This window comes from Monodon monoceros, unplaced genomic scaffold (genome assembly GCF_005190385.1).
Source record: "Monodon monoceros isolate NGI ecotype Baffin Bay Population unplaced genomic scaffold, NGI_Narwhal_1 Super_Scaffold_21, whole genome shotgun sequence".
Classification (NCBI taxonomy): domain Eukaryota; kingdom Metazoa; phylum Chordata; class Mammalia; order Artiodactyla; family Monodontidae; genus Monodon; species Monodon monoceros.
The window spans coordinates 144,345,248-144,363,521 of record NW_021703778.1 but is presented as its reverse complement, the minus strand read 5'-3'; the positions used below and the strand labels follow the sequence as shown (position 1 = coordinate 144,363,521).

Genomic DNA, 18,274 nt, shown 5'->3' with positions numbered 1-18,274 from the left:
AGAAAATGTTACTCAGTAAAAGCAAAAGGGGGCAGAGAGAGGCAGGCTGGAAGGAAGAGAAGGATTACACACCATTATAACTCTAGCCCTCCCAGCAAAGAGCTCAGCGAAGCACACTGAGAGAAATTTGAAAGTCAAGCAGGAGTTTTAATTTGATTTCGGGAACAATGAGAAAGCATCAGTGGGTGCTGGGTAGGAAAGTGGCCTAGGGAAAGAAGAGTTCCGGGGCCTCGGTTGGTTACAGTGTTTGATGGATTTGAGAAGGATAAAGGTCAAGACAAGAAGACAAGTGAGGAAGCTACTGGATGTGACAAGTCCTGGAAAAGATGGAGGCCTGGCGTCCCGCTCCCCAGCCTCTCGTGGTCCTTGTGAGGCCTGGGCCAATGGATATAAAGGATCGGACGTGAAGTTTTTTCTTTAAACATTTCCGTTTTTAGTTATTGCTTATTCTACAGCCCTAGGCACCAAAGCAACAGGTTGTAAAGAGTTCAAGTAGAAATCTTACATAGAAAATGGCCCAAAAGTTGATATGTTGGCACGAGTAAGGAGCACGCACTGGATCTACACTCTGATGCTCAGTGAACTAACTGGCTGAGTAGGGAGGGAAACAGAAAGGAAAAGGACAAGAAAACAAAAGCGGCCGCCTCCCTCCTACAAGACCCATTCAACAGGACAGACTCCCTCCCAAGATAATCATTCAGGGTAGTACTTCTCTCCTCTCCTGCACGTGCACGCACACATGTGCACATGTGTAGGGAGGGGGAGAGGCGGGGGGAATGAGGCACACAGACCGTGGTGTCCACAGTGATGATAAGAGAGGCTAGGAGGCTATTATCTGCTGCCCAGAACACTTAAAAATAAAATAAGAAAGAGTTTATGTCCATAGACTCACAGTTTATTAGCAGGGTACTTCTGGGCGACATACTCCTCGTGTGTAAACCAGGCATGAGGATAATACTTTGCCAGGCGGTGCGGATTAGATAAAAACATGTATGCAAAGCAGCCGAGTCACTCAGTGAACCGTGATCGCCGTGTCGGCCTGAACAAAATAACTCTACAGTGAGAGCTGCCATGCTGATGGTTAAGAAAGGAGAATTCACAACATTCTTCAAAAAACAGCATACATTGCACATCAGGAAGTTTTAGTTTTGGCTAATAAACCCATCTTCTTGATACTTAGTGATGAGCTAGAAGGTGGAGGTGGAAGGGATCCTGGATTGGGGGGTTAAGGAAAGGCAGGCTTGAGGTCTAAATCTCAAAGCAGCTGTGTGACACTGGCCAAGTCATTTCCCACTCATTTTACTTCCCCACAACATCTCAGTGTGTGATTTTGGTATATGATGGGCCAGGTAGGCAAGGGTCCACATATTGTTAAAGCACTTAACATAGTAGCTGTTCATTGTAAGAAACTACAGAAATTTCTTAAGGTTATGAAGAAATAAATAAAGCATATGTCCTGAGAAGGAGACTAAACTGTGTTGATTAACCTACTTCTGCCCCAGATCGCACATACTTCTTTTTGTATTGTCATCATCATCCCTATTTGCTCCGTAATTGCGCAAGGCAAAGATACTGGGTTCACCCATCTCTGCATAATAATCCATTACATTTTACAAGCCAGTTCTTTTCATTACTTCTCATAATTACATTTAGAACTTTTTTGTCCCAGCCCCAAAACTGGTATCTCTCTCAAGTCCAAAGTTCCATAATCATCATTTTAAAAACTGGGGAGTTCTAAGATGGCAGTGGTAGTAGTAACATAGTTCTTTGAATCTCTTGGAATCCCCACATATAAACATTCAGAGCAATTAAATAGAAAAATTCATTTAATTCATATAAAATGGATGGACACCATTTACAACAAAACTAGGTGACAAGGTATCCCTACAAACACCTCCAACAGCTACATGACTAGCCAACTCCTGCCCCCAGAACAGGGCCTCAGATTGGAGGAAAAATACTGGGAGAAAAATCAAAATTAAGCAAAACAGAAATAACAAAGGTGAAAAACCAGAAGAGCCAGTTAACAGTGGGGAAGGGGAAGAAAAGACAGGAAACTTCAGACAGCAAGGTAAAAAAACCAAAAACAATACTACGTTAATTGAAGAGGGAGCTCTGTGAAGTTAGAAAAAGCTATACAGAATCAAGCCTCTTTCTTAAACTTCAAGAAAATGAGCAACAGAAAAGCACTGAGATCAAATTCCACACAATATTACTGTAAGAAATAAAGAGGGAAAAAGGAATAACAACTCTACAATGAAAGCACCCCAAGGAAAACAGCCCCACATATCAGATCACAGCTATAACATGCAATTTCTAAACTTGCCAACAGATACCAAAAGAATATACTAGACACAAAGGAACAACAATTTCTTCTTAGGAATTAGAACTAGAAAAAATTCAAAAATGAGGTGACAATAACAAAAAAACAAACAACTCAATCCAAAAATGGGCAGAAGACCTAAATAGACATTTCTCCAAAGAAGATATACAGATTGCCAACAAACACATGAAAGGATGCTCAACATCACTAATCATTAGAGAAATGCAAATCAAAACTACAATGAGGTATCACCTCACACCAGTCAGAATGGCCATCATCAAAAAATCTGCAAACATTAAATGCTGGGGAGGGTGTGGAGAAAAGGGAACACTCTTGCACTGCTGGTGGGAATGTGAATTGGTACAGCCACTATGGAGAACAGTATGGAGGTTCCTTAAAAAACTACAAATATGACCCAGCAATCCCACTATTGGGCATATACCCTGAGAAAACCATAAGTCAAAAAGAGTCATGTACCAAAATGTTCATTGCAGCTCTATTTACAATAGCCCGAAGATGGAAACAACCTAAGTGTCCATCATCGGATGAATGGATAAAGAAGATGTGGCACATATATACAATGGAATATTACTCAGCCATAAAAAGAAATGAAATTGAGCTATTTGTAATGTGGTGGATGGACCTAGAGTCTGTCATACAGAGTGAAGTAAGTCAGAAAGAAAAAGACAAATACTGTATGCTAACACATATACATGGAATTTAAAAAAATGTCATGAAGAACCTAGGGGTAAGACAGGAATAAAGACACAGACCTACTAGAGAATGGACTTGATATGGGGAGGGGGAAGGGTAAGCTGTGGCAAAGCAAGAGAGTGGCATGAACATATATACACTACCAAATGTAAAATAGATAGCTAGTGGGAAGCAGCCGCATAGCACAGGGAGATCAGCTCGGTGCTTTGTGACCACCTAGAGGGGTGGGATAGGGAGGGTGGGAGGGAGGGAGACGCAAGAGGGAAGAGATATGGGAACATATGTATATGTATAACTGATTCACTTTGTTATAAAGCAGAAACTAACACACCATTGTAAAGCAATTATACTCCAATAAAGATGTAAAAAAAAAAATGAGGTGAAAAACTCGAGAGAATTATAAATTTTAGAAATAAAGCCTGAACTAGAAAAAACTTAAGGGTGAATTTAAAAAATAATACCTTAAGATAAACAGAAGGGGAAAATAGAAAAATTTTTAAATCAAAAGAAATGAAGAAAGATGAAAATGTTTCAAGGAAAAGTGACAAATTTTGAAGACAGGCAAATAAGATGCAACATAAGGATAACAGAAGTCTCCGAAGAAAAAAACTAAAACAAGAGGACATAACAAATTTTTTAAAACTTGGAGAAAATCTTCCTGAAATATAAAAACTTTAGAAACTACATGTTAATGTGTAGTTAAAAAATAAACTACATACATGAGAATGTAGACCCAGAATGTAGACTACATACATGAGAAGGTAGACCCAGAACTACCAACAACAAGACACATGCTACTAAAAATTATAAGACTTTAAAGAAAAATTTTAAAATTCTTTGGGATTCTAGGCAAAAAGGAGAACATGTCTTATAAGAGAAGGAAAACTGGATTATCATCATAATTTTACAGCAATGTTTTATGCCAGAAGAAAACTGAGTAACATATTTAGGTTACTCAAGAAAAGAAAATGTAAGCCAAGGATTTTATATCTAGTAAAACTGAACGATAACCTCTTCCTAAGGAATCTACCAGAGGATAAGATTCAGGAAACCAAACGACTAGAGAATTATTGATATAAAGATAGTGGTATTAAATATATAAAATTAAGAATTAACATTAAATGAGGGTTGAATGGGAGAGAGTATAGCATATAATAACTATTACCTGATAATACAGATTAGGTATTACAATAAAATATTAGGGGGAAATGGAACTATCATATGCACGAAAAATTTTAATCTCTTTTTAGTAATGATAACTGGTGCTGGTAGTAATAATATTGTGTGTATAATGTGGAATAGAGCAAATGAGTAATTATGAGGTATTTTAATCTAGTATTCTCTATGTCCTTGAGAACCAAGATTCTTGAGGTGGAAGAAGGGAGATACAAAAGAGGTTAGGTAAAAACCCATAGTTCTGAAGTGTAAATCTCAGAAAAAACTTAGGAGGTATTTTAACTTTATATACATTTAAATATATATTTAATTATAAAAATATATAGATATACTATACCTATATATAGGTATAGAAAAAGATATGCATATAGTTATAAATATTTCCTAGCTCCATCATGGAAAAAATGCAGGAAAAAGGACCAAGGCAATAGCCAGGAGTGCCTAGTTTGTGGTTTTGACATACCATTTTCTTATTAAGAGACAGAGGTTTCTTGAAGAAATGGTCTGAGACAAGAAATGTACAACATGAGCCCGGAACGCGGAAGGAATCAGAGTACTAGAGTCATATCCAAAGGAATCAGGAAGCAGGTTGAAGGGGCTCCCACTGGCCAACGAATGGAACAATTTGAGATTTAATAAAGATAAGGTTTGCTATTGTTTGATACTCTTCCAATATGTTTAAACCTACTAGTTCATAATGATATTTAAAAAAAATAATTGATCATCTTCTGGACATGACAGGGAAAACAATTCACCATCTTGAAACTAGGTCGATAAAAGGAAAGATGAACATTTGATCTGCTTTCATGTACGAACCCTATCACTGAGAAGCCATCTAGTGATATAAATTTACTCCATAGAAATTATTCTAGCTAGTAAGTGAAAATGAAATGGAAGAATATGCCAATATACACCTCCCAAAAGATCTAGGTATTGAGCATCTATGGTTGTCAATATCAAACAACAATAAAACTAGACATCATGTACCTCCTATTGAAAGAACTCAATACCACCTAGAGTCTGGGCAAAAGGATCAAGCTTGGGTTAGATAAAGCCTCTATATCCAGCTGCCAATATGCACGAAATGCAGAAGAACACACTGAACTGAACCATGAGTATGCTATCAGCAAAATCCACACTCTGGGAAGGTCCAACAGGTCAAACAATCTAGGTTCTTCAACAGAAACATTGAATGATAAAGAAAGTGACAATGGAGGGAACCTGTAGATTAAAAGAAAAAAAGTTAACATCAATGGAAAAAACTAAACTATAGCATCTGGGGATACGCAATTCAGTGATAAAACTATAAAGAGACAAGTAAAAAATTACTGTAAAACTCAAGAGAGTGGTTTTCTCGGAAGGAGGAAGGAGCTATGGTTAGGAAGGGGCACATGAAAGGGCTTCTGAAGTGACTGGAAAAGTTCTAGTTCTTGACCTAGGTGGTAGTTTCCAAAAAAGTCTACCTTATAATAGTTCACCAAGCCAATGGTTCTCAAACTCAAGCATGAGTGGGAAACCTCTGTTTCAAGAGACCCCACCTCCATATTTTGTGATTTAATGTCTCCACAGAAGCTCAAACATGTGTATTTCTAGCAAGTTCTATTATAATGCTGATGCTGCTGATATGGAGTCCACACTCAAGAATCTTTGCATTAAGCCATATTTGTTTTATGTGGTTCTTTTCAGTCTGTATTTTATCTTTCAGTGAAAAGGTTACGTGAATGATTGAATGGAAGGATAGGATGGATGGACAGACGGATGGATGGATGGGTGGATAAACGGATGGATGGATGGGATGGACGGGATGAATGCATGGGATGAGTGGATTGAGTTGGTTAGGTGGGTTGGGTGTGTGGATGGATTTGGTGGGTGGAAAGACAGGCAGACAGACAGACAGATCAACAGAACTAGGGAAAAATCATACTAATATCTTGAGAAGATTGCCTTACCATTCATATATTATACACCTGGTCTCTCTCTGTTCAGTGATGTGTTACACAACTTATCTCACTAGGATAAGTTGGGGTACCCACTAGGTATCCCACTGTGACCTCTGGACTGTTTTCTCCCAATCATTATCTGAAAGTTTCTCAATCCAAAAGAAGAGTTGGAATGTACTTGGTGCCCATGTTGAAGACATCTTATAATGGTTTATTGATAAAGTCGGACACTATTTTCTTTTTCCTCATAGGAAAGATATTATATGTACAAAGCCTACATCTGGATATTTCTCTATAATCTATTACTTTATTATTAAAGAAAAATTCATTCCATTGCATCTTCTGACAGGACTTCTCTTCAGAAGACTGTTATGGCACTATTTAGAAAAGACAAATTCTGGTCTCATAAATTATCAAGTATACATCTATAAGCATTTCTTATCCTCTCAACATTCATCAGACGAAAATAAAAGGCAAAGTGTACCTGAGAGCCGAGAATAAAAATGCGGTGTAAGTTCAAATATCGGAAACTAAGCTTTAGTCATTTAAGTTTTAGGAATATTTCCTAGAAAGAAAAGAAAAAAAAAGCAGAGTAGTAAATAAAATAACAAATGTCCTGAAATATAAAAGAGAGAGCAACATTCCTAGAATTTTAAGAAAATCAAGCCTTGATTATGCAATATCAAAGGGCATTCACAAGATTTATCTAGCTCATAAATTCAATTCTACAACTGTTTATATGCCTGCTGTGTGAAAGTACAAAAATGAATAGAACATAATCCTTGCCCTCAGGACATTAAAATTGAAAAAGCTCCACTACATTTTAACCTCTAAGACCAGTCAAAATGTGAGTGGTCATATAAGAGAGGTACAACAACAAAAAAAGAGAGATTTGATTTATTAGAGGCAAAAACACAGTCGGCCTGTCCCTCTGGTAGAGGAGTCATCTATGAGTTATGTACGGAATATCCAGAGAAGGCTTCATTCAAGCCTCATTTCCTCCTACATTACTGGCTGATGCCTGATATTCAATACACGCAGCTTCATACTTATGTTGGGATTTGATTCCTACAGGGACTGTAATAATAGTCTAATAACCTCGCTGCATTCGTGTTTCAGCACAGTTATTCTTAGGTTGGGGACCATGGACAAATCCATAGACATGTGAACTTCCTCCTGACTCTTAAATGTTTGTATGTTTTGTTGAAATAATAATCTAAAAAATATTGATAGAGGCATAATCAGAGCCTTGTACTCAAAGTGCTGTCCCTGGACCAAAGCATGAGCATCACCTGAGAGTTTATTGGAAATGCAGAATTCTGGGCCCTATCCCAGTCCTTCCGAACCAGTCTGCATTTACCAAGATCCTCTTGTGATTTATCTGCCCATTAAAATTGGAAAGGCACTAAATCAGATAGCCATCTGATAACCAAGCACTTCACTGTGACTTCACTGTTCGTGTTTGTGTTTACATACAGTCAAGTCGATATCAAGTAGTGCTATTTTAATCATTGCAGGCTAAAGAGAAGGGACAGAGATGGACTTGATATCTAAATGATGCTCTCGTGCCAAACAAAGGTCTAATAATGTCACAGTACACTGTGTAATGGAGGGGTTTGCAGTCGTCTGAACAGAGAAAACTAAGGGAGAACCAAGGCATCAAAGGCCATGGCGGTTTTGAGTCAGGAATCGTTTTAGTAAAAACAACATTGTCCGTCATGTTATGTTAATGCCGTTACTTTGAAATTCTGAAGTTTTTCTTGCCTTTAACTTTTTAAAATATTTCTATTGAAATATAGTAAATATATTCTATTTACAACGTTATGTTAGTTTCAGATGTACAGTAGTGATTCAGTTATACAGATATATATAAATACATATATATATTCTTTTTTTACATTCTCTTCCATTATAGGTTATTACAAGATATTGAGTATAGTTCCTTGTGCTCTACAGTAGGTCCTTCTTTATCTATTTTATATATAGTAGTGTGTATATTTTAATCTCAAACTCCTGATTTATCCCTCCCCCGCCTTGCTTTTAATTTTTAAATCTTTTCATTTTCAAAGTTATTTTTTATTTTATGGATGCATGAAAGCTACACACAAGCATAATTAGCTTATATACAGCTTTACGTTTGTACATAGTTAAGTAACATTATAATAAAAATATAAATCCACACCTAACTTCACAAGACTGCTGGAAATATCACTCACATTTGGTAAACACTACAATGGTGAGAACAAAGGACTGGAATTAATTTTGACAGAGAAGAAAGGAAAAAGCAGGAAGAAACAGGATACCTGGACATCAGAGAACAGCACCACCTAGAAACATCTCTCCCACCCCACACCTTTGCTTCCGGTGACAGAGGATATCAGCCCTTAAATAACATTTTCCGGGTGAAGACTCACTGCTGTTCCTCCCACACCATTAAAAAAAAAAAAAAAAGTAATAAGCTCTGGGTGAAATGTCTAGAGATAATAATAGTAGTAATATTAATAATAAGTAGCAAAATAGCAATTACTGCGTGCCAGGCATTCTTCTAAACCCTTTACTTACATTAATTCACTTAACTCTATTAATAACCTCTGACAAAGCCATTCCTTAGGAGGGAGGGCATATGGGGACATATGTATGCATATGGCTGATTCACTTTGGTGTACAACAGAAACTAACACAGTACTGTGAAGCAACTGTACTCCAATAAATACCTATTAAAAAAAAATGGCCACACTCCTTCACTCATAGGTGGACTCTTGTTTCTCCACCCTTTGAATCTGGCTGGTCTTAATGAGTTGCTTTGACCAGTGGAACTCAGTGGAAGTAGAATGTGCCATTTCTGAGTCTAGGCTTCCAGTGGCCTTGCCTGCTTCTAGCAGACTCTCAGGAATCCTATCTCTACCATGGGAGCGAGCCCAGGCATATTCATTTCAACCTAGTAAAAACCTTTTCACAATTTGATTTTCTTTCCTCACTGGGCACAATATAAAAATGATTTTCTGTAAATTTTTTAGGGGCAAAGTTTTCTTCTATTCTTGTTTTTCCCTAAGTTGTTGGGAAACAACTAAGGGAAAACATAAGTTCCAGGGAACAGGAAGAGGGTAGATGTTAGCTTGCTGATTGATGCTATTGGGGAAAAAGGAAACACAATGAGAAGTGGTTTTCCTCCTGTATTTTCAAGAACTTGAATAAAATTACATAAAAGGTGTTTAGTTGCCACAGGTAAGACAGGAATTTTCCACCAGAATATTAAATTAAAAATCATTTCAAAGTGCTGAGTTTTTTGCTTTTCTTCCTAAGTGGTACTTAAATACAGTGCATGCCACACTTGACACTCAGCCACATATTTACAATTTGGAGACTTTTTAAAGACGATTCCTGATGGGAAAGGACAGCACTGGGCTGGCTGTAATGCATTTGTGAAGGGCCCTTGCTTACAGAGAGACAGGTAAAGACTGCACAAGGGCTGAGAAATGTCTATTTCCTATGTCTTAAACACTAGAGCTCTCAAATTCCTCCTGAGATATTTTGTACACAGTGTTCAGCTCTGAACAGCGAGCCAAACCTTTGGTTCTTCTTCTGAACCTTACGACAAGCTTGTCACCTGGATTTTCTGGAACAGTTCCTATTTTAAATATTCTCTTCCACTGTCAAATCATGGGCCCTGAGTTCTGGGTTCAGAAAATAATACAGGATTTCCCAGGCCTTGTGGTTTTAGGAACAAGTGGACTTTTAGGGGAAAAAAAATAATGATCGAGGGGCTGACATTAGGTTGCCAACTTTTAGCCAATAAAAGTATTTAAAAAATAATGAACACATTTCTAAAAGTTAATTGCATTTCTACCACTGACTCATTGTATAATCCTAGTAAATTACTTAAGCTCTCTGAGCCTCCATGCATTCCTCTATAAAATGGGGAGTTTGGGGGCTTCCCTAGTGGCGCAGTGGTTGAGAGTCCGCCTGCCGATGCAGGGGACGCGTGTCCGTCCCCCGGTGCAGGAAGATCCCACATGCAGCGGAGCGGCTGGGCCCGTGAGCCATGGCCGCTGAGCCTGCGCGTCCGGAGCCTGTGCTCCGCAACGGGAGAGGCCACAACAGCGAGAGGCCCGCGTACCGCAAAAAAAAAAAAAAAAAAAAATGGGGAGTTTGAGAGTGTTTCCGACAACATCTGACACTGTATGTGCTCACAAAGTTAGCCATGACTGCTGTCGTGATTACCGCTATTATCACTTTCATAAAAAGGAACAAGTCCAAAGACAAATAATGCTAGCCAAAGCTATAGGGAAGAGAGAAGGCAAGTTCCTCACAAGACCAATGGCAGAGTCATCAATAGGTCTGGCTCAACCTTTTTCTAGGGCATCAATAGCTCCTAAAGAGAGCAACCTCAGAACTACTGAACCAATCAAGTGGAAAAAGGGTTTCCAAAGAAGGCAGAGAAAAATCAGTATTTCCCTGGGCAAACCAGCTGTGGCAGGATGGGGTTCTGATGTTTGGGACACAAATACCATATTAAAGCTGACGCTCTCAAATCAGTATTACCACCATCGTCTGACCTCTGCCCGCCTCTGCAGCCCTACTGTGTCTATCTCCTAGACCCTTGGTTTAAGCCATACTTTTCACCTGACTCAACTATAGCTATGTCCCAGGGAAAGCATCCACTGACACTGCTCACAAATCATAGCAAGGCACCTACATCTACTTCTATCATACACTTACCACAGTGCTATTTTTCAATGTTTAAACGTATGTCATTTTCATAGTTAAAGTAATCACAAATTCATCATACTATTAGGCGTAATGTAACAATCATTTTACATCCATAATCCCGCATTAACACAATAATTACAAACATTTAGCTGTATTTCCTGCCTATTGTTCCCCCCCACCCCAGAACATTTACACAGTTTTGGTCACAGTGTACAATTGTTATCCTACTTTTAAATTATTTGAACATTTTTCAAATTACTTCACAGTCTTTAAGATCATCATTTAATTGCTGCATAACATTCCATGAAGAAAATGTTTTTAACTTACATAAGCATATCTCTACTGAGGGACACATAGAGCATTTTTGGTTATTATATAAATAGAACCAAAATGAATAATTTCCATGCATATGGATTTTTCCATATTTTGAAATAGTTCCTAAAATTAGATTCCCAGAAGTTGTGAGGAATGAGGGCTCAGTGAGGAATGAGCGCTGATGGCACTGGATATATTGTCAGATTATTTTAATGAGAATATAGATGTTTCTTGTGCATGAATATCCCTTTTCATCTCAGTCATTTTCCAAGCAAGTCATCCTATCTACTCCCAGCATTCACTCTGTTCGGCCACTGTGGCTTCCTTGCTGTCTACATACTGCCTGTAGAAAATCTACTGTATAGAGACATAAATTGTCCCGAGACACAAATTGTCCCCAGACACCCAGAATATCTTACCTTGGTCCAGAATGCCCTGCAAAAGTTGTGACTTAGGTGTACCTTGGGGTCCCCTCTTCTCTTCAGGGAGCTTTCTCATGGATGGGCTATTAAAATATGCCTATAACTCAGGGGACTAATGTATTTTAAAATGTGTTTTAGAAAGCATATTTGAAGCTCCTGAAAGTCTGATTGATAATAGTCTGGATAATATAAAATTTACATGCTTTTCAAATTCTGAAATATGTCCTAATACTGGTAATGTACAAGAGGACCCATTTTATTTTAGTTTTGCCAACGTTAGGAATCATTGATTTCTGTTTGTATTTTTTGTTTGTGTCTGCCTGCCTCCACAAAACTAAGTCTTCTGAGAGCAAAAACCATCATATTTTTCCCTGACACATTAGCACTCAATAAAGATTTTGGCAGAGATGAAAAAGAGAGGCAAAAGGGAATAGGAAAAGCAGCAAATGAAGCAGGAGATGCTACATGAGAGGGAAGGGAAAACAAGAACCAGAGTCCTAAGCATGTAGGGAGTTTGCACTACAAGTAGGTAGCTTCAGAGAAAATATTCAAAGACGTGATTAGGATTAAAGAGAAAACTAAACCCCTCATTCTACTAGTATCTCACTACTAATTTCTCTTTTATATTCATGCCAAAAAAAGGTCATGGCTTCTGAGGGTCAATTCTATTGAATAGTTTAAACATTAGGAAACCCTCCCCCTGCCCAAGTGGAAATTTCTTCAGAGCAGACTACTTAACAACAACAAACAACAGATCTGACTTTGTTGCTGAAAGTGGGGTCCGGCTGCTCCCCACTCTTAAACCAATACTAGAGAGGCAAGGTTGGTGGAGAGGAAAGTTTGCTTTATTTCTGAGGCCGGCAAGCAGTGGGGAGAGGACAGACTCGTGTCCAAATGCCGACTCCCCCCTTCCCACCCCCAACAATCAGTGGGCAAAAAGCTTTTAAAGGGGCGTTTCAGGGGTGTATAGGTAGAGGGAGGGGGCTACACTTAGAAACAGCACAGTCAGCTCTGGCAGTCATCTTGAAATTGGTCACGCGGTGGTCTGATCAGCGTCACCTTGATCGTTTTGGGGTACTATTAATTGTTAGTTCTAGGGTCGGTTTGCTCCCATTTCTTTGAGGCCAGTTCTCAGAACTGTGGCGGCTTATGTCACGGCTACAGTCTGGTCATCATGTGGTTAAGTTCTTCCACCTGATGGGGGTTTCAGTATCTACAGGACAGCTCACAGGATATGGCTCAGAATATTATCTACAGCCCTTGGGGAAGAACTAAAGGTCCTTGACTACGCTTAATGACTATTATTATTTGGTCTCGTTTGACTATTTTCCTTTGTTTCTGCATTTTTTCACTTCCCTGATTAAACTTATTCTTTGGCTAAAGTTTTTCTACAGACAAAAGGCAGGAGGAGGACATGGGTGGTGGGGGGAGGGCAGTAGGGAAGGACCAGAGGGTCCTGCTCCATTTCATGAGCACATTTAAATGCCCACAAAACAGCCATTTAAAGAAATTTATACTGTCCTGGAAATAAACCTTAAAGACGTGTAACTCTCGCCACCTGTGCCTGAGTCCAAAGCCAGGCTAGGCTACTTCCTGGCTGTGCGACCTGGTGTTTAAGCTATCAGTTTCTCATCTCGAAAATGGGGGTAATCAAAGCTCCTAGCTCAGAGGGGTGTTGGGAGATTAATGAGTCAATATGTGCTTAGAATAGTAACTAGTACACAGTAAGCACTCAATAAAAAGGATAAGCCAATTGATGAAAACACTCCAATTCTGAGGGATGCACAGAAGTCTTGATATGTCTTAAAATGTGTACAATATATAAGAAAGAAGTCCGTACGTAAGCTGTTCATATATCTTTTGTCAGCCTTGTGTACGTTAGGGCTTTTCGCACTTAGCCTCACAACAGCACATATAATTGGCATTTTCTAGAATAATCTATCCAAGAACCAGGCAGGTAACACAAATGGGAAAAGAGAGTGTGGGGTATAATTTTGTAGGAGGAGGAGGGAGGCTCATCTTCTGTCTGAAGAAGACAATGGCCACTTGGTTAGAAGCAATTATTGCCGACTGGGAATCAAGGTCCAGTTTTGCCAAGTCTCCCAAATTTTCAAGAGAAAACTAGAACTCCGGATTCTTATGCGCAGCCTCCTGATGGTTAAATGTTGGCGACTCTTTCAATTGTTTCTAAATACCCTGTGCAGGTCAATCAAAATATCTCTGTGAGGCAAATCTGGCTGAACCTGCTGATAGTTTGTACTCTTCAAGCTTGAAGAAAAACTAGGTCCCCAAACCAACGTCCCCCAGGCCACACCTTCCAAAGAACTGATTCCCGCTAAGGGGAGGTGTGAAGGCGTGAAGTGTTAGTGCTCAGCTGATATCCACGCACTGCTGGGCTCCCAGGCAGTCAGGCACAACTCCAGTGAGTGACTGACACATATACACCCTACCTAGCCTTCGGGGGACAGAAAAAGAAGTGAGGATGGGCACTCACCTCTTAGCCAAGAGGCCAGACACATGCAAGGGAAATGACAGCAAAAGCTAGGTTACCTGTAACTGCTCAATTGTGTGGTCACCATTCAAGACTCCATCGGGATTTAGGGGAAGGGAGACTCCAAGGTTCTGGGGGCTCCAAGGGGACCACAAGGAGGCTGGCCTCCTGAACCAGACCACAAGGAAGGGGAGCCTTTGGAGGAGAGAGAGGGGTATATGCTCTAGTAAAGAGACTAAATGAGCACCAGCATAACTGTCTCGGGTTATTATAACATCTCTTCCATCTTTGACATTGAAAAAGTGTGTATGGTCCAGTTTGTTGTTTTTCGCGTTTGTTTGTTTTGCTTTGGTCAGGGCAGGGTATAAGCCACCTAACACAATGGCTGCCGATCATCATAAAAATGACCTATATATCGGCGAAGCTGACTCTGTATTCTGCTTTCAAACTTTTCCTGAGCCCCTGAACACTATGCTTTCTTGACTGATGGCATTAGGCTAAGAGGGGGTCCCTGCCCATGAGAAGCCACAATCCAGGGAGGGACATGCCTATACAGAGATAAGGCAACAGACATAGGGTTGCAGCTGTGGAGCAGCCTGTCCAGGGAGCTGAGGTGGCTTCATGCAGAAGGCACCAGCTGGGCTGCATCTGAGGGCGAGCGGGAGGCTGCCAGGCAAAGAATGGGGAGCAAGGGTGCTCCAGGTGGCAGCAGCAACACAGGCAAGGCACAGAATGGTGAAAGCTAGTGGTTTATAGCAGCGAAGGTACCCGCCCTCTTTTCCACCTCTTCATTCTTGGTCTGTCTGTTAATTATGGACTTCCTGTGTCTCAGCAAGACAGGAATCTCTGAGGATTCCCTACAGATTCTTAAAACTTGCTCTGCTTTTGCCATTCATTCACATGAAAAGGCAGCAAAGATGAAAAAAAATCACTAAAGGTCAACATAAAGAGAATGATTTAAAGTGCCTATGTTACATGCAGATGCATTTAACTGTGTCCCTATAGTCTTGGCACAAAGAAAGATGATACTCTTCATAAAATCAATTTTGATCTCATTTATTTTGGACTAGAATGTTCTCTGCTAGGCCTCCAATACAAGAGGAAATATTCACACATAAAAAATAGAAATTGTACATCAAAACACAGTTCAGGGTTGGTTTTGATTTGAGCTTGGGGTTGTCATAAGTTTTATGTTTCATTTGCAACTGTTAGTATTAAAAGAAAAAAATTTAAAGGTTAATGTTTGCTTCTTTTTCCTCTGAAAGGGAAAACTTTTTAACGTATCAATATAAAGCTGAAGATTTCAACTCTACTCATAATTACCATTGTCATGTTCCAAAATGGCATGAAAAGGATACCCTCGGGTACCAGGATGGCAAATCTTAGCATCCTGGCTCCATTGTCTGCTACATGCAGCTGTATCCTCACCCTTTCCTTCTCTTTCTGGCTTCTAATGGTCCTTTCCATCCACAAGAGGAGGAAAAGAAGGAGACTATGGTAGCTTGTCTCCAAAGATGGTCTCCAATTGACCATGCCTCATGCCCCGCCTTTGTCTGGGCTGTCCTTCATAACTAATGGAAGGTGGATGCTGCATGACTTTCAAGGTTGGAAGTCTTGCAGCATCTGCCTTGAATTCTTAGAAACTTTAAGTTCAGAATCCAGCCACCAGCCTGTGAGAAGCCCATGCCACATGAAGAGGCCACATGATGAGCCATCTTGGACATCTAGCTCAGCCCAAGTTTTCCAATAACTCCAGCCCCAGCTGCCACTGGAGAGCCGGAGCATGAGCAGCTCCAGCTGAGCCCATCAACCCATGAAACTGTGGCTTATTACACAGCATGACATGACCAGAAGACAAATGTCAGGGAAGGAAAGGAAAGCCTGAAATTTGAAAACTTTTTTTACCCTGTGGCAACATGGTGAATGAGATTGAAATCTGTGGCCCAATTTATTTTTTAACTGAATGTAGTTATTAATTATCTCTTGCTCCCTTTCCCTAGTGACCACCTGAAGATAATCAAGGCATAAAACTATGCATTTTCCAAGAATATATGAAGAAGTAACCAGCTCCATTTCATGTCTATGTATCTTTCTTAATTATCTTCAAGGTCAGCAACAAAAAGGAAAAATAAAAGCAAAATCTTCTGAAACAAAGCAAGATCAGCTTGTCTCCACAAGCATCCTTTAGGCAGTAGAGTCAACAAGCAGATACACTGATGTGGGCAGTGCGCCAGATTTGCTATCTTTCGATTTTAACTATGGAACAGACATGACATAAATATGTAGTGGTTTTCCATTTTCATGATGATGGCATTCATTTTTATATTAAATGCTTAACTGCAAAACTCTCATGTGCAATGTATGATAGGTTGATGACTGGCAGTTAGTTGCCTTGTCAGTATCCATTCCCTGTGCGTTCCTTGTCAATGTCTTCCACTTTGTTTGAAGCCTTAATGTCTCAGCTAAATATTCAACTTTCTGAGCTTTCCTTGAAAGCAGAGCACCCACGTGACTCGGTTATGGCCATTTAGAATTAAGAGCAAGTCTGCTGGGGAGTTATGATGAAACTCTGCTATCCTGATAAAAGGGGAGAGCCATGGACAGCATCACCACTTCACATCTCCCTCCTAGAATATGGACGTGACACCTGCAGCATGATTGCAGCATGCAATCATGAGGCAATAAACATAAGGACGAATGCTAACACATTAGGAAGAGCAGAACAGAAAGCACAAAAAAACCCAGATCTCTTATGGAATTACCAAGCAGCTGAACGAAGCCTAGAAATTGCCTATCATTTCTAGATTTGTCATGTGAGAAAAATAAACCCTACTTGTTATTCCAGTTTTCCATTACCTGCAGTCACATGCATTTCTTCTTGATAGTGCTAAGTCATTCATTAAAACCTAGTAAGCCCTTGTAAGACTGAGTTCAATTATAGCTCCTCAAATATAATTTTTCTTCAGACTATACTATGCTCCACGTGGTTGATGATGAGGTACATTTTTGCCCACTTCAACCACTCATTTACATAAGTGACATATTCACACTGAGAACTTGTTCTTTAAATAGCATTCTGCCATCAAGAGCCAACTACTCAGACTGACAATCAAAAAAACATCAGATAAAAGAGCAATAGACTTTCAAAAGCACAGCGGTTTAGAAAAGTAGCAGAGTGATTTGTGGGAGGCTTTTTTTTTCTTGCTTACTGTGTAATAGCCATAATATTCCTGTTTTGGAATATACTTGCAGAAACAACTGTTGTGGTTATCAAACATCTCAGCTTTGCTTTAGCATTTTATCACCCACAAAACCACATTTATTGTCTCTCTACTCCTCCATGGTTATCAGAATCCCATAATTAAGGCATAATGAAAGTAAACAGTGTCACAGAAAACTAGATGTCTTCACAAGGAGAGTAGTTAAGACAAGACAAATATTCCTAAAGATAGCAGTAGAGCCAAGTGGAATTGCTAAGTTCTGTTTGTGTGTGTGTTGGTGGTGATTAAAAAGAAGAATCATCATCTAAGTGAAGTATTTAGGGAACAAATTGCCTCTTGATGGATAATAAATTAATTTGGAAAATTCACATTGAAATCAAGCAAGCATGCCAGTACTGTAAGACCCCTACACAAACACCCCAAACCCCCAGAAAAGGAAGGCTATTCCATCTACAAAAAGCTAAAAATGGGGAGGACCAAAATCTTATCTTCCCTCTAAGATCTATACCTTAGTTACTTCCAAAATGATGTGGTATGTAAAACAAGGCAAATAAAAATAAAAGAAAACGCTTTAGTTAAAAAGCCAAAATGTAAATGTACTGAAGGTAATTGGGATGTGCCAGGCACTGCAGCTGGGTACTATATTTAGATGTGAGATTCCTGGTAGTTAAGGCAAAAGGAGAGACCCTTTACTTTATATTGCTTCCAGGGCTTCCCTAGTGGCACAGTGGTTAATAATCCACCTGCCAATGGAGGGGACATGGGTTCGAGCCCTGGTCCGGGAAGATCCCACATGCCGCAGAGCAACTAAGTCCGTGCGCCGCAGCTGCTGAGCCTGCGCTCTAGAGCCCGCGAGCCACAGCTACTGAGCCAGCTCACCTAGAGCCCGTGCTCCACGGCAGGAGGAGAAGCCACCGCACCGCAATGAAGAGTAGCCCCCACTCGCACAACGGGAACCCAAC

At 39.8% G+C, this 18,274-nt stretch overlaps 1 protein-coding gene across 8 annotated transcripts in view; it reads right to left on the bottom strand.

The window, feature by feature from the left end:
• Positions 1–18,274, bottom strand: part of RGS6 (regulator of G protein signaling 6) — a 576,458-nt gene that overhangs the window by 404,993 nt on the left and 153,191 nt on the right. The window contains exon 1 of one of the 8 annotated variants that reach the window (XM_029236163.1): positions 6,638–6,687. The exons of the other annotated variants lie outside the window; for them this stretch is intronic. The gene's annotated coding sequence lies outside the window, so the exon portion shown is untranslated. Of the gene's footprint in view, positions 1–6,637; positions 6,688–18,274 lie in introns of those variants that run through there. 8 annotated transcript variants of the gene reach the window in all.